At 43.7% G+C, this 21952-nt stretch overlaps 1 pseudogene; it reads left to right on the top strand.

Moving 5' to 3' along the window:
* Positions 1–787: 787 nt before the first annotated feature.
* Positions 788–9952, top strand: LOC136168801 (pregnancy-associated glycoprotein 1-like; annotated as a pseudogene).
* Positions 9953–21952: the final 12000 nt, after the last annotated feature.

The following is a 21952-nucleotide window of genomic DNA, read 5'->3' as shown; positions in this document are numbered from 1 at the left end:
TCATTTCTCTTGCTTCTGGGGCCATGAGTTTGTGAGAACTAGACTGCTAGCTCACGGAAGATAAAGACTACTTTTGTCTTGATCAACTATGACTTTGAAGCATTTAACCCAGAACCCAACACACAGTACTTCCTTGTACGTTTGTTGGATGATATAAAATATCTTTTGGTTGAATATGACATTTCTTCCAATACTGAAACCATGTAATTGAAGTACTGCTTTGCCCTAAATCTTTGATGCAGACTGGCATCACAGGTACCCCTGCTCCCTGCCACTAGACCCACTACCTAAAGCCAGTTGTATATCCCTGGGCTGTCCCTGAAGTCTTCACTTTGCCATTTGACAACTGATCCTCCTAGCAATCTGCTCTCCAAAGAAGACAGCAATGCATGTCTCATGAAGTGGCTAGGAAGATGACATGAAACCACGAATGTCGAGTATGGCCCTTAGTATCCATTTTTATGATGTTCTTAGCAGCCTTTTTCTTCAAGTAGGCAAGATTCTCCATCGTCTTAGATGTCAATGTAGATCTGTTTGATTTTCCAGCCAAGCTTCAAGGAAGAGATTACAGTTCAATTGTCTGTATTCTGAGAAGCTTCAAAGTCCACTCGCCAAGGGCACTTATGAAGGTACAGATTTTATCAAGACCTTTGTGTTTTCTCAGATCTACTAGAGGCCTAAAGGGCTAAACTAGGGCATGTCTGAGCATATAGAACTAGGGGCTCCCGGTCACCACTACATGCTAAGTACCTGAACTTCCCTGAGTACTTGGAGCCAGGGAAGAAGCATGAAGTGGTTTGTGCTCTTTGAGCTGGTGGCCTTCTCAGATTGCACAGTCATGTAATTATGGGGACTTAAGCTGCATCATATTTCTTTCTGTGCTTTTTCTTTTCATCTGATTATTCTTCCACCCATCAGATTTAGAAGGGAATGGAATATTTCCCTGACAGTGTTAAAGTTCAACTCTTACTTATTGATAAATACCTTGCTATAGGAACTGTGGACCCCAAGGGTTGGTGTAGATTTGCAGGGTTGCACAACTCTTGGGGTTCAGTTATGTCATGACCTATGGAAACTGGAACTCCTTGCAATTGTTCAGTGCACAGTCAATGCAGATGTAGGTGTGGTCCTGTGGAATAGCACTTTTCTACCTTTTATTTAACATGTCCTCTTTGTTCCCCCTCTACTTCAGTGTGTATATGTCTATGTCTGATTCTCTGTATCACTATCATTTATCTCTCCATCTCTTTGGAAGTCTCTGTGAGTGTACTTGTCTCTGTGTTGTTTTCTTTTAATTTTTCTTTTGACTCATCTACTTCCTTCTCGAGCCTCTACATTTCCCTAACTTGTTCCCTATCTCCTGGATTCTTCTTTCAACTCTCTCCTCTCTTTTAACTTGGAGAAAGATTATAAGAGCTACTTATACACTGTTTTATATCTGACATGCAGTGTGACCACAGCAAATTTGCAAACCTCTTGCATTTCAAATTCCTCCCTTGTAAAAGAGTATAGGAATCCCCCTTCTACCTCCTTCCCTGAGCTTCTATGAGAAGGATACAGTGGGATGGCAAGAGCAATGCGAATGGCTTGCATTGTTGAGACTTTCTATTTATTAGGTACCTTATATACATCACTTCACTTATCCCCAAAATATTCTATTGGGATGGTTTGAATCATTACATTCCACCATCTTACTGAGGGGAGACTGAGACCCCACAGGGTCATATGACTTACCTAACATTACAGAACAGAACATGTAATCAAGCCTATGTCTTTGCCATCGTATATACATAACATTCTGATAATAAGGTGACTCATAAAAAGAGAGGGAGGTGGGAGGGGGGATCGGGATGGGGAATACGTGTAACTATATGGCTGATTCATGTCAATGTATGACAAAACCCACTGAAATGTTGTGAAGTGATTGGCCTCCAACTAATAAAATAATATTAAAAAAAAATAAATAAAATAAAAATGATTGGAAAATACACAGGGCCATTACAATGACAGTTACACCTTAATACTGACAGCTAATTGTAGCTTCTTCTTTGTGTTCATTGTCAAATGTTCCGTGAAAGAATACCTCTAATGAAAGTGAAGATCATGAGAAATACCCTCAGTGAAAAAGATATGCTGAACAATTTCCAGAAGGAACATGCTTACAGACTGTCTCAGATTTCTTCTCTTGGCTCAAATATAACTATTCGCCTGCTGAGGAACATCATGGAAGTGAGTGTTTTGAGAAGATGGTGCCCCACAGGACCCCTGGTGCTCTAGCCTAGCACTGGGTTCATTTGGAGATGCCACGTGGGATGCTGTGGCCAGGGTTCCTGCAGGATGTGGAAACCCTGGGCATAGGGGCCTTACTCAGAGGAGAAGTCACTCTCATCCTCAACTCCTGGTCTTGGTGACTGGGCCCCAAAATTAGCAGGTAGCAGGTAAACATCCATTTCTGTGTCAAAGATGTGTCATTAGTTTAAGGGAGATTGTTCCTTCTGAGGAGAAGGCAATGGCGACCCACTACAATACTCTTACCTGGAAAATTCCAAGGATGGAGGATCCTGGTAGGCTGCAGTCCATGGGGTCACTAAGAGTCGGACATGACTGAGCGACTTCACTTTCACTTTTCACTTTCCTGAACTGGTGAAGGAAATGGCAGCCCACTCCAGTGTTCTTGTCTGGAAAATCCCAGGGACGGGGAGCCTGGTGGGCTGCTGTCTATGGGGTTGCACAGACTCGGACACAACTGAAGCGACTTAGCAGCAGCAGCAGCAGCAGCGGTTCCTTCTGAACTAAGTGAGTCACTCAGTTAGAGATGAAGGGAGAACCATCTCTGATCAGAAGGTAGAACAAACTTCAAAGCAATTGTAAATCCCCAGGTAGAGGAATTCAGTTTCCACAGATGCAAGAACCACAGCCGTATAAAGATACTGAACCCGTATTCTGTGTAAGGCCGTAAGAATCTAATGCATTGGTTACTGTATTTAGAATAGAAAAAAGGCTTATTTTGTCTTCAAGAATACCCATGCTGGCCTGAGAGATAGGCAAAGAGTAAACACCTGTCAAAATAAAGGGTCACCTCTGTGGTGTTGATTGAATGTGGTCTGAGTTTAGAGGGAGTGGCTGGGGTTGATCAAGAAGGACCTCCTGGAGAAGGGGGTGCTAAGGCTGGGTTTGAAGAGACTACAGTGTTTCTCAAATGAAGGCACCAGAACTTTCCTGGATGTTCAGGGGTCCTGGAGGTCCAGTGGTTATGACTCTGTGCTTCCAATGCAGGAGGTACCACTTCAATCCCCTGTTATAGAGTCAGTATCCTGCATACCATGTAGCACACACACACACACAAATCAAAAGCAAGCACCTCTGTGACCAAAGGCTGTGAGCTCCACAGTAGTTGGAAAGTGATCTCAAGAGATATGTGACACCCAGAGGGAGGCATCAGTGCAGGAATAGAGGGTAGCCAGTTCTGCACTAACTCACTCCCTCCTTTTCCCTGTAGATGCTCTATGTGGGTAACATCACCATTGGAATACCCCCTCAGGAATTGCAGGTTATCTTTGACACGGGCTCATCTTACTTGTGGGTACCCTCCCACTCTTGCACCAGCACAACCTGTTGTGAGTACAGACACCCCATACACGGACCATCCTTCACTTGCCCTGCCAGCCTGTTTGCACCCTTGGCCCTGATGACACTCATCTCTTGTGTCTGCAGCTACACAAGTTAGGTTCAAACATCTTGAGTCTTCCACCTTCCAGTCTACCCAAAAGACCTTCAGCATCGCATATGGATCTGGGAGCATGAAGGGATTTCTTGCTTATGACACCATTTGGGTAATGTCTAAACAGAAGTTGAGTCAGGACTGGCTATGGAGTGACCACTGCTTGCAAAACAGATGCAGGACCATCTGGCAGGACACTTCCTAGCCTAACTCCTGTAGATATTGGCCATCTTACCCACAGGATCCTGTCCCTGGGGAGGCAGTGCCTGTGGTGACACACGAGTACACAGATTAGCTAACCCAGACAGTGGCTTGAGGTGTGGACTTGCAGCTTCTCTGCCCATGAGCAGTTCAAGGTTAATTTTGCTGTGAGTGAGAAGAGGGGAAAAAACACCCACTTTTATATTCACAGATTGTTCTAGCACTTTCAGGTAATAATTGGTTTAATCCTGAAATAACCCCACATAGCAGGTGGTCTGATTAGCTCATGAGACATATGAGGAAACTGAGGGGCAGACAGCAAGGGCCTTGCTGAGGTCACACATATGGTAAATGATGGAGCTAGGCTGGCTTTTCAGGACTGCAGTTGCTGTGGGGTGTTTGGGGACAGGATAAAACTTATCTGGGACCCTCAGGGCAGCCAAGGGTTTCAGGTATCCAGACTGGGAAACTGAAGGCCAGAGAAGTCAGGAGGCCTGATGAATGAGTTCTCACTCTATAGGATGCTTGAGAGTCTAATAAAACCTATGGCCTGCCTTCCCAAAGCACTTGAATAGTGCCCCTCTCTGTCTTTCTATCTCATACCCACACAAAGACACACATATCCCCAAAAGTGAATTTCCCAGACAGTTATTTCATAGATCACTGCAAGCAAAATTGGGTTTTTGCCTTCTGTCTTCCAGGACAGATGCAGAATCCACAGTACCTTACAGAGAATGCAGTCCATTCCTGTCATTATGTCACAGTGATTCCAAAGTGAAGGTTACCTTGCTCTCAGCTCATTTTGCCCACAAGAAGGCACCGATGGGACCTGGGCTGACTGTTGTTGCCCCAGCTGTACCGAAGCCACGAGGCCAATTTGACTCACTCAGGTGGGGTTTTTCAGAGGCGCAGATGTTTTAAAATTCAGAGCCTCTCACAAATGGAACCCAAATTCCCCTCCCAGCTTGGTCTAACCGTCTGAGTTCCACCAAAGACAGAGCCCAGCCTCAATTCTTCCCTGAGGATCTAATGGTAATGCACCCCATCCCAGTCGTAGCCCCACATCATGTATCTGTAATTGGGAACACTCATCTCTGCCACAGACTGGGGACCTTGTAAGTACTGACCAGCAATTCGATCTAAGCATGGCCGAATACGGGTGTGAGGGTGTAACTTTTGATATCATCTTTGACTTGAACTAACCCAACTTATCTTTCACTGGAGCCATCCCCATCTTTGACAACCTGAAGCATCAAGGTGCCATTTCTGAGCCTGCTTTTGCCTTCTACTTGAGCAAGTAAGTCTGAGATGGATAATCCCTTTTCTAAATTAGCTGTAAGATGCTTTCAGTTGCACAAAAACTATAGAACTCTTGGTAAAGAAGTATTCTGAGAGATAACCTAACCCAGGATAACTATAGCCCTAGGGCCATACCTAGCTTAACCACTGGCTTTTATAAATAACATTTTATTGGAACACAAACATGCCCCTGGGCTCAAGACCAGTAACTGGGTCTAGGGGGATGAGTGAGGAGGAAGACCAATGGAAGGCAACAGGAAACAAGTTAGAGGAAAAGGCAATAGGATTTGCTTATTAATTTGATAAGGAAGAAAGGAGAAAGATGGTGGGTAGCTTTCCTTCCTCATTAGCGTTTCACTGTGAGCCCAGGACCAGCTACCCAATTTGCAGGAACCAGTGAAAAACGAAAGTGTGGGACACAAAACAAAAGTGCGGGACCCCTTGTGCATGAAATATTAGGCATTTCAGCACAGGGAGAACAGAGGTGGGGTCCCTTCTGAGAGCGGGGCCAGTTGGAGAGTAGAAGCCACAGGCGCGTGGAGTCAACTCTGGGTAACCTGATCCCATGCCCTTAGCACTCCTAGGGCTTGATTTTTCTGAAAAATGATGAAGTGGACAAGGGGAAAGCCAAAATGCTTCAGCACCCTGTCCTCTGAGGGTGTCTGAGCACTCAGGTCACAGGAGGTCCAGGGCATCTTCAGAAGATATAGTGGGTGGAGCCCAGCCAAGTGACTCAGCTTCTACCCTCCTCTGTGCCACTCATTAGCCAGTAACCAACCTCAGTCTGGTTCTCAATCACTCCTAGACTCGATTTCTGCATCTGTAGATGGGGAACTTATTAGGGTCTAGATGGGTGGAGAAGCAAAGTTCTCAGACAGTGCTGTTGCTACTGTCCTCCAAAAATCCCCAACTCTCTTCTCTCTATACATGCAGGGCGAAAGGCAGTGTGGTGGTGTTTGGTGGGCTGGACCACTGCTACTACAAGGGAGAGCCCAACTGGATACCATTGACCCACATGGGTGACTGGCGTGTACACACGGACTGGTAAGCCTCTCTCTCTGAGGGTCAGCTCAAGGGATTCTCTCACTGCTGTACATGGACACAGGCAGACACACACAAATGGATTCTCAGACACATAGTCACAACAGACAGACACACAGACACATGGAAAAAAGAAGCAGTCATATATAAACGTACACAGAGACACATAAAATATTCATAGCTAGTCAAAGACACAGAAGCACACACAGAGATACATACAAACACACATACAAACAAACACACAAGCACATAGATACACAAAGAACCCATGGGTTCATAATCCCCAGTCCTCCTGACCAGGGCTCTGACCAGGGTCCTCACAGGGTCCAGAGAGGTCTGTGCAGCTGGGAGAGCGCTGCACCTGCTGCCCCGTGAAGCGGGGAGCATGGTCAGAGGACTCTACAGTGTGGTGAACAGGATCAGGGAGGATTTCACCAGCCTGGACAGCGTTATAAGATGACCAACTGTCCAGGGCAACTTGGAATCAAGGAAGTTCTCAGTACAGATAAATGTCAGTTTAAAAACAGGGAAAGTCCTGAGTAAATGGGGAAAACTTGTCTCCTTATGGAGAAGCTACCCACCAGTGGAGAGAGATTGGCTGCAGTCTTAAGAAGTGAAAGCAACTAATATAAAAGAAACCCCACATCTCTGGGCACAGAGTGAGGCAGGGCTATAACTGAGAGAATCAGAAAGGTGGGATTCAGGAGTGACCTGAGGGCAAGAGGCAATAACTGATAGGATTCTGTGTGATACCCTCAGACAAAAGCTGACCTCTCCTTTGTAGTTTCTGTGGGCTAGTCATGTATTTCTTGGCCAGGGTCTCAGGGTCTAAGTTGGTTGTAGGAGCAGTGCTGAGAGACACCCTCTCACAGAGGAGCCCCTCTCTCCCTCCACTATGAGAATCTGCTGCCCTGCGAATCTCCATCTTCACCCTCTGGTTGACCAGTTATTTGCTCTCCACCAGATACAGCTCTCTGGATGTTTCTCATTCATTAATTCATTATTTTCACAGTCTTTATTCACTCACTAAACAGATAAGTGTTGTGTATCCACTGTGTGCCAGGCATTTTAGAGAGGCAATGAGAATAAAACTCGCCCTCACATCTAAGAAGGCAGATGCACAGATATGACACACACACATAATGAATTTTGACTTTGGTACATGCTAGACCTGAGGAAGGGTCTACAGAGAGTGTCAAGAAGGGAGACTGATAAACACCGGGGGAAAGACTTCCCTGAAACCATATCGATTAAGCTGGAATCTGGAAGATGAGAAGAAATTTGCTAGTCAAGGGGAGGGGACTCTTCTAGGAGGAAAGACCAGCTTGCGTCAAGGTACAAAAGATCCTGGTGTATTCAAGTAATGCATTCAAGAATGTCAAGGAAGGTGCTGTGTCAAGAGCACGGGAAAAGATTCAGGGCAAGAGACGAAGGGCTGTTTGGGAGACAGTCGGGAATGGGGCAGCTCTGGGGAGACTCAGAGTGACCTCGATGCCCACTTTGTTCCACTCTCTCTCAGCATCAGCATGAAAATACAGGTTATTGCTTGTTCTGGCGGCTGCGAGGGTCTTATGGACACCGGGATATCACTGATCCTTGACCCAAGAAGACTGATCAATAACATCCAGAAGCTCACCGGCGCCACGCCACGGGATTTCGAGGTAAAGGGTCATGCCTCAGGCTCACTCCAGGTCTCCACACACAACAAGGATCCCAGGACCAAACTCTCTCCCTCTCTCTCTAATAGCACTACGTTTCATGTTTTGCAGTCAATATTCTGCCCTCTATTATCTTCACCATCAATGGTATCAAATATCCAGTGCCAGCTTGAGCCTACATCCTCAAGGTGAGGGGAGGGCCCTGAGGGGTGGTTCTCAAATAGGAACTCGAAGTAACCCTTGGGCTGCTGCTGGGAGGAGGCCACCCTCTGCAGGCCATCTCGCACTATTGCAGATGCTGCTGAGCCCTGTGGCTGGGCCAGAACCTCCCACAACACCAACCACTTGAGAGTAAAGGCCCGTCTGGGACACTGATCATCCTGAAATAAATGTGGAGATGACACACCATGCTGGCATGGTGGGAGTCACAACGAGACAGGAACACTGAGGTCCTCAGTGTTCAAGGAGCTTCAGTTCAAAACGAAACTTGAGATGCATGAACCTGGAAAGTCAACGCTAGCAGTTCCTGAAATAAGTCATGTGACAAGGAGAATGGCTGGGGACAGTCCCAGTGTGCTGTCCCACCATAGGGATTAACATTCTCCTTCCCCTTCTCGCAGTTTTCCTGGTATGGATGATAAATTACATGGTCTGGCTAGTTTTCAGCCACTATCTTCCCCTTTCTCTGGTCAGGTTTCCCCTTTGTGAGTTGGGGTACTTCACCCCTCTGTGGTAAGGTTGGATGCTAAGGTGAATAAAGGGTGCACAGTGACTGCTCAGCCCTTACACAGGGTGGAGGCTTCATGTCGGCTCCCTATGGGAGTTCAGAGCTGGCTGATGGGCTCAAAGAAGGCTTTGAGGAAGGGAGGGGATTTCAGAAATTCTAAAACCACAAACTCAAGGAGCCATACGGAGGGTTGCTTGTTCCTAGGCAGAACTGCACTGGATTCCATGAAAATGGCATCCCAAGGTGCTCTGCATTGGGGCACTGGGGACTTATTAGGGGTGATGAGGGCTATGGACTGACTGTTGGGGATGGGGAACCAGAGTATGTTACCCAACCAAGCCTGGAGTGGCCAAAGAGGGTGAGTTTGGGCTGAAGGAGGCTTCCCAGAGCTCATGAGTGAAGTCTTCAAGAACATGCTGTGGGCACTGTCATATTTAAGATGGATAACAAACAACGTATTACAGTGTAGCACAGGGAACTCTGCTCAGTTATATGACAGCCTGGATGGTAGGGGTGTCTTCGGGACCAGGTACAACACTACATACAATTAAATCCTTTTACTGTCCACCTGAAATCCAGATTATTGTTAATCAGCTATACTTCAATACAAAGGAAATTTTTTAAAATAAATTATGGATTTGAGGGATGCAGGAGGAGAACCACATTCTCTGCTGAGAAAGCAAGGAGCAGGAGTCAGGAGGAAAGAAACAGGGAGTGAGGAGAACCAGGGGACAATCTTGTTCTTTTCTAAAAATTGTATTGAAGTCTGGCTGATCTTCAGTGTGGCCTCAAGTTCTGCTGCACAGCAATGTGACTCAGTTATACACATAAAAATATACACATTCTTTTTCTTATTCTCTTTCGTGTGGTTTATCACTGGATATTGAATAGAGTTCCTTGTGCTCTACAGTAGGACTTTGTTTTATATCATTTCACTGTTTCCCCAACTCCAAGTCCTCCCATCCCCCACACCCTTCCTCATGGCAACTGCATGTACTGGCCCTTTTTTTTTGTGGATGAACTCTCATATATTCCCTGCTAATGAGAAAATCCCTTGAACTTACCAAGAATTGTGCTGGGTCTGGATATTTGTGGGAGTCGAACATAAGGGCTCAGGCTGACTAGAGTGTGTCTCTGACTCCCTCAGGATTCTAGAGATCACTGCCATACCACCTTTTAAGAGAATACTCACTTTAAGTGAGTACATCTACAGAGACCTGGATCCTGGGTGACTTCTTTCTGAGACTGTATTTCTCAGTGTTTAATCGAGGAAATGACAGGGCTGTCCTGTCACAGGCAGTGTAAAGCTTGGAGTGGCTCAGGAATCAGTACGGCTGCTCCTAACAAACACTCACTCACACTTAGGACACTCCTGCCCAAGATGCTGGTGAACTGTATTTGGTGGTCTGCACACCCTATTCTCAGTAAAGAATAGAGGGTTTCACTCATAATGGTTCTGAAACAAATGGGTGCCTATGTTTGTGCCTGGGAGGTGTACAATGATGGGGAAGGATTTAGAACAAAGTCTGAATCACAGTTGAGAGGAGATAACTCCAGCTGGCTTCGAAGAATGGGGAGATTAATTGAAATGATTCTGGGAATCCAGAACAGAAGAATCAGAGCAAATGTAAAGATCTCAGTGACTGAACCCAAGAAATCAAGTCATCCGTTCTCCATTTCACACCCTCACTCTTTCATTCCCTCTTCTTTGATGGTCTTAGCCTGACAACTTTCTTCCTTAAGGCTTCTACACCTAGTGAGGGAGACCAAGCTACCTGCTCTAGGGTTTTATATCCTGAAGGCATCTCCAATAAGGAAAAAGATTGCAGACATCAGAGTTCAAGTGTGTTCTCTGAATGACCCACCTCAGATCACATGTAGAGCCCCAGATCAGCCAACCTGGCAGGGCCATGGGGTCCTATGATTGGCTTTACATGGCCATTGGCTCTGACCCAGAGGACACACATGATTCTCAGTTTCCTCCAGAACTTCATGACTGAAGCTGGGGAGAGGCAGCCCCAAGGATAGCGACTGGGGGATGGTCTAGGCCGTGGAAGAGTTCGTGATGACCCACCAACTCCACTACCTCCTCATTCAGAGGAATTCTAAGGGGTAATGAAATAGACTCTCTTTGTCACGTCTCAGATGATCTTATCAGTGGGCTTCTCCTCCAAGGGAGTTTGGGTGAGGTACTTCATGCGGAGCTGGTTCCCTCTTGTTCCCACACCTCAGTCACCAGATCTCTACCACATATGTGTGCTCTGTCCTTTCCAGTCCTACATGTTAAGTGGTGGCCCCAGTGGATCCCTGAGCCATCCCCCTCCTCCAGGGCCCAGAATGCCCCTTCCTTGGCCTCCAATGCTGCTGGGGAGAATGCAACACTTGTATCAGGGGTCCTAGGGTACACAGAGCCTTCAGCCTTTCTGAGCTTTCTTCAGGGGTAGAGCTACAAACCCTGCTTGGAGCTATCATGGCTAGGCACTTTTGCAGTGGAAGAATCAGTTCTTTCCACATGCAGGCCCTCAGTAGATGTCTCAGCTGAGACAGGAGGGGTCAGAGGTTGATTCCCTTTCAGATTGACTGGTTTGATCCCCATGATGTATAAGGGACTCTCAAGAATCTTCTCAATCGCCATAGTTCAGAAGCTCAGTTCTTTGGCATTCACCCTTTCTTATGGTCCAGATATCACATCTGTAGCTGATTACTGGAAAAACCATAGCTTTGACACTACAGACCTCTGTAGCAACGTGAGTCTCTGCTTTTTAATACACTGTCCAGGTTTTTCATAGCCTTTCTTCCTTCCAAGGAGCAAGTGTGTTTTAATTTTGTGGCTGCAGTCAAGGTCCATAGTGATTTTGGAGCCCGAGAAAATAAAATCTGCCACCGTTTCCACTTTTCCCTCATCTATATGCCATGAAGTGGTAGGACTGGATGCCATGAATAGTGAGTATCTTTTGGTGAATAGTTTTTTGAATGTTGACTTTTAAGCCAGTTTTTTCATCTCCTCTCCTCATTGAGAGGGTCTTTAGTTCTTTGCTTTCTGCTATTAGGGTGGTGTCATCTTCATATCTGTGGATGTTGATATTTCTCCCAGCAATCTTGATTCCAGATTGGGAATTATCCAGACTAGTGTATCGAATGATGCGTCCTACATATAAGTTAAATAACCAGAGTGACAATGTATACCTTGTCATGCTCCTTTTCCAATTTTAAATCTTTCAGTTGTTCCATGTCTGATTCTAACTGCCACTTTTTGACCTGCATACAGACTTTTTCGGAGAAAGGTAAGGTGATTTAGTACTCCCATTTCCTTAAGAATTTTCCAGTTTGTTGTGGTCTGCACAGTGAAAGGCTTTAGCATAGTCAGTGAAGCAGATTAAAATATTTTTCTGAAGTTCCCTTGCTTTCTCTATGATCTAATGGATGTTGGCAATTTGATCTCTGGTTCCTCAAACCAGTTTGTAAATCTGGAAGTTCTCAGTTCATGTGCTGTTGAAACTTAGCTTAAAGGATTTTGAACATTACCTTGCTAGCAAGTGAAATGAGCGCAATTGCATGATAGGTTGAACATTCTTTTCAATTGCCTTTCTTTTGTATTAGAATGAAAACTGACTTTTTCCAGCACTGTGGCCATAGCTGAGTTTTCCAAATTTGCTGACATATTCAATGCAGCAGCTTTTACAGCCTCATTCTATAGGATTTTTAAACTGCTCAGCTGGAATTCAGTCACCTTCCCTAGCTTTGCTTAGTGTTGTTTCTTAACTATAGTGTTGTTTCTTAACATCTTGACTTCATGCTACAGTATATCTGGCTTTATGTGAGTGACCACAGCATCATCCCTACCCCAGTCATTATGACTATTTTTGTATAGTTCTTCTGTGCATTCTTGCCCCCTCTTCTTAATCTCATCTGATTCTGTTAGGTCATTGAGTATTCTGTCCTTTATTGTGCTCAACTTTGCATGAAGTGTTCCTCTGGTATCTCCAATTTTTGAAGAGATCTATACTCTTTACAATTACGTTGTTTTCCAGTAGTTCTTGCACTGTTCACTTACAAAGACTTTCTTATCTCTCCTTGCTATACACCAGAAGTCTTCATTTCATTGGGTATATCTTTCCCATTCTCCTTTGCTGTTCACTTCTCTTATTTTCTCAGCTGTTCTTAAGGCCTCGTCAGGCAACCACTTTGCCTTCTTGCATTTGTTTTCTTGGGGATGGTTTTGGTGACCACCTCCCATGCAATGTTACAAATCTCCATCCATAGTTCTTCAGGCTAGCAGGCCTAATCCCTTGAATCTATTTTTCATCTCCACTATACAATCATAAGGCATTTGATTCAGGTTATAGCTGAATGTTCTAGTGTTTTTTATTACTTTCTTAAATTTAAGCCTGAATATTGCTTGCTTCTTTCTAAGTATTGGTGCCAGATCACCACCCACCACTCCCAGTGGGTGTGGAGCAAAAACACACAATCTGAGAACTGTTACCCTGGGTTTGTGCTTGGCTTTTCACATGCTTAGCTGTGTGACCTTGATCAAGTCCCTTAACCTCAGTTTTCTCATCTGGAGAATGGGCACCATGATGATAATTCCACCGTTTAGATTGCATGTGTGCCTGCAAAGAACAAGCGGTACTGAGAGGACTTTCTGGGTTTCTGAGTCTGTAACAAATATGAATTGTTCTGCCACCTGTGGAGAAGGAAATCTTCTGTTTAGAGATTATGGCTGCCATCCCCAGGCCAAATATTGATTCAAGCCAAATGACCTCTATTTTTGAACCATGAAGCAGAACTCTGACTGAGCTGATGCTTCTGTTTTCTGGTTTCCCACAAGAGCTAATGATTACTGGCTCAGATTACTCCCTTCCTAAGCCTTACCAGTCAGCCCTTCCTTGTCAACTACTTCTCCCCTGAAATCAAACTGGAAGGAAAGCCAAAAAGGCTCTTGGTCTCTTGCCAGTCTCCCACATCTTCAACGTAGCAACAAGTAGTTGTTATAGCTACTTATCATAGCATCAACAATGGCAACCTGTACAGCCCAATCTCAGCCTGTTAAATGAAACTGCCCCCATTTGGCCCCTCATGTATAAATTTCCTACAGTTGCCTGTTGCCACAAATGGGCCATCAGAAGCATCATTACAAGCAAAGCTAGTGAAGGTGATGGAATTGCAGTAGAGATATATCAGATCCTAAAAGATGATGCTGTGAAAGTGCTGCACTCAATATGCCAGCAAATTTGGAAAACTCACCAGTGGCCACAGGACTGGAAAGGTCGTTTTCATTGCAATCCCAAAGAAAGGTGATTTCAAAGAATGTTCAGCTACCACACAGCTGCACTCATCTCACATGCTACCAAAGTAATTTCTCCAAGCAAGTCTTTAACAGTACATAAACTGTGAAATTCCATATGTTCAAGCTGGATTTAGAAAAGGCCAAGGAACTAGAGGTCAAATTGCCAACATCCGTGGGATAATGGAAAAAGCAAGAGAATTCTAGAAAAACACCTACTTCTGCTTTGTTGACCATGCAAAAGTCTTTGACTGTGTGGATCACAACATACTGCGGAAAACTTCAGAGATGGGAAGACCAGACCATCTTACCTGCCTTCTGAAAAATCTGTATGCAGGTCAAGAAGCAACAGTTAGAACTGAACATGGAACAAGGGCCTGGTTCCAAATCGGGAAACGAGTAGGTAAAGGCTGTATATTGTCAGCTTGCTTATTTAAATTATATGCAGAATATATAATGCCAACTGGATGAAGCAGAAGCTGGAATCAAGATTGCTGGGAGAAATATCAATAACCTCAGATATGCAGAAGACCCCACCCTCATGGCAGAAATTAAAGAGAAACTAAAGAACCTCTTGATGAAAGTGAAAGAGGAGGGTGAAATATCTGGTTTAAACTCCACATTCAGCAAATGAATATCATGGCATTTAGTCCCATCACTTCAGGGCAAATAGATGGCAAAACAATAGAAACTGTGAGAGATTTATTTTTGCGGGTTACAAAATCACTGCAGATGATGACTTCAGCCATGAAATTAAAAGAGGCTTGCTCGTTTGAAGAAAATCTATGACAAAACTATACAATTATTTTTAAAAGCAGAGACATTACTTTGCTGAAAAAGTTCAGTATAATCAAAGCTATGATTTTTCCAGTTGTCATGTATGGATGTGACAGTTGGATCATAAAAAATGGTGAGCTATGAAGAATTGATGGTTTTGAACTGTGGTGTTGGACAAGATTCTTGAGCATCCCTTGGACTGCAAGGAGATCCAACCAGTCAATCCTAAAGGAAATCAATCCTGAATATTCATTGGAAGGACTGATGCTGAAATTGAACCTCCAATACTTTGGCCAATGGATGCAAAGAACTGACTCATTAGAAAAGACCCTGTTACTGGGAAAGATTGAAGACAGGAGGAGAAGAGGATGACAGAGGATGAGATGGTTGGATGGCTCACTGACTTGATGGACATGAGTTTGCCAAAGCTCCAGGAGTGGGTGAAGAATAGCAAACCTTCAAAAAATGCAATTGTTTCCAAGAAATTAACAGTGTTTGCAAATGATGCCAGGAGTAATTTATAAAAATTAAAAAATATCCAGCATCCAAAGGGTAAAAGTGATCACATCCACAATCCAATTTAAAATTTCCATATAAATTTTGAATGTATTTGTCCTAGTTTCATCTCAATATTGTAAAGTAATTATCCTCTGATTAAGATAAATAAATAAACTTAAAAAGAAAAAAAATCCAAATGTGCAAAGAAGCAAGAAAATATCCATTATGAGTGAAAAATCAATTAGTAAAACCACAGGTAAAATATACATTACATAATTAGCAAGGAATTACTAGGGAGGAACAAGATTCTTACTAGAACAGTAAACATTATATTCATGTGCCTGAAGAATATTAAGTATGTTAAATAGAAACATGGAAAATAGGAATGGAAAGACTGTGGGAAAAAAATTATTGTGCAACAGAGAGCTTAGAAGCAGCTTTAAGAGTGCTAAAATATGTGTAAATGAAATCCTACAGGAAGTGAAAGACAGGAGAATAGAGAAAAGGACTTCATAATTAATGGCTGAAAATTTTCCAGATATGATGAAAGCTTTAAACCCGTTAACACAGAAGCTCAATTAATACAAGGACAAGACATATGACAACTAAAAATAAAAGGCATATCATAATTCATTGTTTAAAACAATCAACCAAAGAAATGTAACCAGAAGGAAAAACAGAACTAGTAGAACAACAAGTGGGAATGACAGCAGAGTAGGCATATGAAACAATGCTAGCCAGAGGACACTGACACCACATCTTAAAATACTGAGAGAAATATAATAGACTCAGAATTCTATACCCAAGAAAAATACATATCAAAAGCAAGATAAAATATTTTCTCAGACATACAACAACTACAAGGCTGCATCACCACCAACACACCAATGTAATAAATGTTTTCTAAAAGGTCTCAAGTCAGAATGAATTTAAAAGGAAGTGGATCCAGAGGAATCGGGTGGAGAGGGAGGTGGGATGGGAGACCGGGATGGGGAATTCGTGTAGCTCTATGGCTGATTCATATCAATGTATGACAAAACCCACTGAAAAATAAAAAAATAAATTTAATAAAAAAATAAAAAATAAAAAAAAAATAAAAGGAAGTGGAAATCTGGATCTCTAGGGGAATGAACAGTACCCAAAATGATAAACATGTAATATGTATTAAAAGGTAAATATAGGGACTTCCTTGGTGGTCCAATTGTTAAGGAACTGTTTTGCATTGCATGGGATGCTGGTTTGTTCCTTTGCCAGAGAATTAAAATCCCACATGACACTGAGTAACTAAGCCTGCATATCTCAAATAGAGTTTACATGCTGCAAGTACTGAGCTTGCCCTCCTCAAATAGAGAATCCCTACCACAAGGAAGACCTGCATTCCACACTAAGAACCAACACAGTCAAAGAAATGACAAATAAACAATTTAATAATTATTAATAATTATCATAATTAATAATGATAGATGGGCAAGTTAAAGATGCATACCATGGATCTTAAAACTACTTTAAAAATGGTTACAGTTAATAAAGTGACAAAGGATATAAAAGAGAATCATAAAAACTACTCAGTCACAAAGAAGTCAGGGATAGAAAGAGACGTGGAAAGAAAGAACATGGGACAAATTGAAGATAAAGAGCAAGATGATAGAATTAAACCAAACTAGAGTTAACCCCTCAGATGTGGACCTAGACTGAAGATATAACCCAGGCCCCAGACGACAGCAGATCCCCATACACTTCACTCTGCAGCTGAAACAGAGCCTGTAAGTCTCCAGGGCCCCATGTGCCTGGGCACAGAACAGCCCAAAAGTTTATATGGGACAGTAAATTAGAAGTCTTCCATCATACAAAGTATATGCTGTGTTTGTAAAGAAATTGCATTAGAAATCAATGTTTACTGGGCAGAAGAGGAATTAGGTGATAGCATAGTGCAGACCTTCCCTCTTTTACGACTCTAATTCTTCTCAGGAGGGAGCAGATAAATTGACAGGACTTAGGTCTCTTCAATGCTAGACATACATGACCTGGGATACATGTTTGATTTTAACGGTTCAGTCTCCTCTCTCTTCTCCTCTCTTGCACATCCTGGTCAACAGAGACTGTGCCCCTAAACCACCGCTCAATCACTGCAAACAAGTCTGGATGATATTTGCCGAGTCTTTCACATACACCGGTGAAAACTTGTTTCCTCCTATTTCGCACTCTTGCCTCTTTTCAACCTACCATGGCTCTTGTCCTACCTCCTGGGATCCTGGTCCTCTGTCACTTGCAGCCATGTTCCCATACACTGGGCCTCAATTATACCCAATGGAATTCCTATTCAGAGTGGCCACAATACATGCAGAAAGAGAAAGAACAGGCAGCTCCTTACTCTCTTTTTCCTTCACTACATACATTCACTGAAAGCCTGTGTAGCAAGTCTGTTACATACAAACCTTCAAGTTGAAACCTTTCAGACATGTAAAAGTGCATTTGCTTGTGCAATCACATCAGTTAGTTCACACATCTGACACACATTTTCATGGCCACATCCCAGACAAGTGGGTGTGCTTTGCATACTTTACTGTACAGAAGTGTATGGAGTACAATGGTGCAGTATTTCTATTTCAAGCCTACGCTGTCTGAACGGAAGCATAAATGCAGTGGTGATGTAGATGATACTACTACTCTACTTTTAAAGGTGTACTTATTTGCTCAGCTGTGTGCAACTTTGGCAACATACGGACTGTAGTCCGCCAGACTCCTCTTGCCATGGGGATTCTCCAGACAAGAATACTGGAGTGGGTTGCCATGCCCTATTCAGGTACTGAAATATTAAAAATGTTTGCTTTATTGTTTTTTTTTTTTTTTTTACATATTACTTGTGTGAAAAGTATCATAAAGCTATTAAACTACAATTTTAAACTAATATGTAGGCAATTGTCTTAGTTGGCTACCTAAGTAACTTTGCTGAACTTATGAGGAAATTGACATTTTGGTACACCCTTTTAAAATGTAACTTGTTCATATACAGGGGACTTACTGCTCTGCTAAGACCTGTGGATTCAAAAGTTAACACCTCACCTTCAGGTCCAAGGAAGTCAAATTGTTGGTTGGGATTTTAGAGGATATGTGAGATCTCCATAATTGTAGCCATCTCAGTCCTTCAAAAGACCTTGATCAGGACAAACAAATACTATAGTAGAAATAGTCATTGTGTTTCTACCCCCTTCTAGAAAGTGTTGATAACTCCTCAGTACTGGATCTTGTAAAGCTGGTGGACTAGATGGAGAAGTGATGTGAACAGAAATAAGGAAGGTGAGACAGGCAGGTCAGAATGTGAGGTAACCAAGACAAGGTATTTAGAAGCTGAAGAATTAAGAGAGATTTGGGACCTGAGTTGGAAAATCAGTTTTCAAAGTAAATTTGGTCACCTGGAATGCATAATCCTCACTTCAGTTCTTAGAAGATCCCTACTGACCAGTCTGCCTCTTTATTCTGAAGCACAATTCAGATCCATCTAGCTATTTCTCATTGTTTCTCCTTCCTCCTGGCTCCCACACTGTGCCCAGGAGTTCAGCCTCATTTATTCAGAAAAGGATTGTTCTTTAAGGCAGATGCTGATGTCTGACTACAAAATGATCTATTCTCTGCTTTTCTTTCAAAACTGAAAATAATTTGTTACATATTCATGAATCCAGTAGCTACTGGACTGCATTATGTGCCCAACCATGCTCTTAGTCATGACTGCTGAGTTTTAGATGCAAACAGACCTGTAAGAGGGATTTCTTGGAAGACTGCTTTCAAGAAGCTGATTTAGCTGAGAGATGAGTCTCTTCCCTTCCCTACCTGCTTCCTAACTGCTGCCTGGATTTTAGTTGTGATGGCTGGAACTCCTGTAGTTGAATTGGATAATCATGTAACCTTGGAGATGGATTATACCCAAGCTCTGACAGGCCCACCTCCACCTTTGTTTCAGTGGGAAAGAAAAATCAAGTTTATCTTGCTAAAGTTATGGTTGTTCTAGTTTTTTGTAATATGCATCCAAATTTAATCCTGATACTACTATGTGTTTAATATGATATAGCCTTATAATTTTGTTGGGTTTAGTGAATATATTTGTATTTTACATTCATCTTATTTTTTATTTTATAAATTGATTTTTAAACCCCAGGTATAACTAAATTGGGGGGGAGGAGCCAAGATGGCGGAGGAGTAGGACGGAGAGACCACTTTCTCTCCTAGAAATTCATCAAAAAAATAACTGAACGCAGAGCAAACTTCACGGAACAACTTCTGATCGCTAGCTGAGGTCATCAGGCACCCAGAAAAGCAGCCCATTGTCTTCGAAAGGAGGTAGGACAAAATATAAAAGATAAAAAGCGAAACAAAAGAGCTAAGGACGGAGATCCGTCCCGGGAAGGGACTTAATAGAGGACGTTCCCAGACACCGGGAAACCCTCGCACTGGCGGGCCTGGGGGAAGTGTTGGAATCTCAAGAGTTTGAATCTGACTGGGAGGGATAGAATAAATAAAACCCACAGATTACGAGCCTAAAAGCAACTCCCAGCAGAAAAGTACCCCAGACGCCCGCATCCGCAACCAGCAAGTGGGGGCGGAACGGAGAGGAGCGGGCGGCATTACTTGGGGCTGGATCCGGGCCTGAGCGCCCTGAGGACAATCAGAGGGAGCTTTTGTGAGTTCCCAGCTTGAACTGTGGGATTGCAAAAGAGAGAGAAAATTAACCGGCCCGAACACACTGCCGGCCGTTCGCAGAACAAAGGGACCGAGATTCTGGGCGGCCGAAGTCCGCCGGGAGGGTCGCCGCGAGACGGAGGGCGCGGGCGCCCGACCGGCGCGGGCGGGAACTGGGGCTGGGGACGCGGAGGGCAGAGGGCGCGCACGCCCGACTGGCGCCGGCGGGGACTGAGACTCGGACCGCGCAGGGCAGAAGACGCGCCGCACCCAGGGAGAGAGCGCCCGTCAAGCGCCTGGCTGCCTGGGCCGCTCGGGCGGCGTGGGGCCGGAGCGCGGGCCCAGCTTTGTGTGCTGCGCTTTTGTGAATCGCCCGAGGGCTGGAGCCGCGCGCAGTGTGGCGCGCGCTTCAGACAGAACAGCCCGGAGCCTGAGCAGCGCAGACCGAGAAAAGAGCGCAAGCCCCTCCCTGGAGCGCCGGCCCCTCCCGGCACAGCCCCTCCCCGCACAGCCCCTCCCCGCACAGCCCCTCCCCGCACAGCCCCTCCCCGCAGCGCGACGGAACTAGCTACCTGAATAAGAATCCACCTCCGCCCCCTGTGTCAGGGCGGAAATTAGGCGCGGAAGAGACCGGCAACAGAACCCAAATAAACAAAGGGAACCGCTTCAGAAGGGACCGGTGCAACAGATTAAAATCCCTGAAGAAACCACCGACTGACTACACCGGAAGGGCCTGTAGATATCGAGAAGTGTAAGCTGGAACGAGGAGCTATCTGAAGCTGAGCCGAACCCACACTGACCGCAACAGCTCCAGAGAAATTCCTAGATATATTTTTTCTTTTTCTTTTCTTTTTTTTTTTTTTTAAGTGAGGAAAAAAAAATTTTTTTTTTCTTTTTTCTTGGTTCTCTTTTATTTTCCTTTAAAAATTCCTTATTACTCCCCCATTACTCCTTAACTTTCATAGATTTTTACGATTTTTTTTAATTAGGCAAAACAATTTTTTTTCTCTTTCTTTTTCTTTTTTTTCTTTTTCTTCTTTTTTTTCTGTTCTTTTTTCTTCTTCTCTTCTATTTTCTTTTTCTTTTCCTCTTATTTCTTTTAAAGCCCTCTAGCACTCCTTTTACTACGCCTTAATTTTCATTTTCAATCCACTATAACCTTACAGAAGAAAGGGAAAAAAAAAAAAAAAAAAGAAGAAGAGAAGCCCTATTTTTATACCAAACTTCATATATATTTCTAAAATTTCTTTTGTGTGTTTTTGTTTTTGTTTTTAATATAGTATTTTTAAGAGTCTAACCTCTACTCTAGATTTTTAATTTTTGTTTTTCAGTATATGATATAAATTGTGAACATTTAAGAATCCAATATTCAGCTCCCATTTTTATTCACGAGTGTGTTGATTATTCTCTCCCAATCTTGACTCTGTTTTCTACCTCAGAACACCTCTATTTCCTCCTTTCCCCTTCTCTTCCCAATCCAATTCTGTGAATCTTTGTGGGTGTCTGGGCTACAGAGAACACTCTGGGATCAGACAACTTCGTAGATCTGTCTCTCTCCTCTTGAGTCCCCCTCTTTCTCCTCCTGCCCATCTCTATCTCCCTCCTCACTCTCCTCTTCTCCATGTAACTCGGTGAACCTCTCTGGGTATCCCTAACGGGGGAGAAACTTTCCACCATTAACATAGAAGTTTTATTATCAGTGCTGTATAGTTGGAGAAGTCCTGAGACTACAGGAAGAATAAAACTGAAATCCAGAAGCAGGAGACTTAAGCCCAAAACCTGAGAACACCAGAAAACTCCTGACTACATGGATCTTTAAGTAATAAGTGACCGTACAAAAGCCTCCATACCTGCACCGAAACCAACCACCACCCAAGAGCCAATAAGTTTTAGAGCACGACATACCACGCAAATTCTCCAGCAACGCAGGAACATTGCCCTGAACGTCAACATACAGACAGCCCAAGGTCACACCTAACACATAGACCCATCTCAAAACTCATTACTGGGCACTCCATTGCTATCCAAAGAGAAGAAATCAAGATCCGCATACCAGAACACTGACGCAA

The sequence above is a fragment of the Muntiacus reevesi genome, chromosome 5 (assembly GCF_963930625.1).
Source record: "Muntiacus reevesi chromosome 5, mMunRee1.1, whole genome shotgun sequence".
Lineage (NCBI taxonomy): Eukaryota > Metazoa > Chordata > Mammalia > Artiodactyla > Cervidae > Muntiacus > Muntiacus reevesi.
Note: the sequence above shows the minus strand (reverse complement) of the source record. Positions and strands in the feature narration are given on the sequence as shown.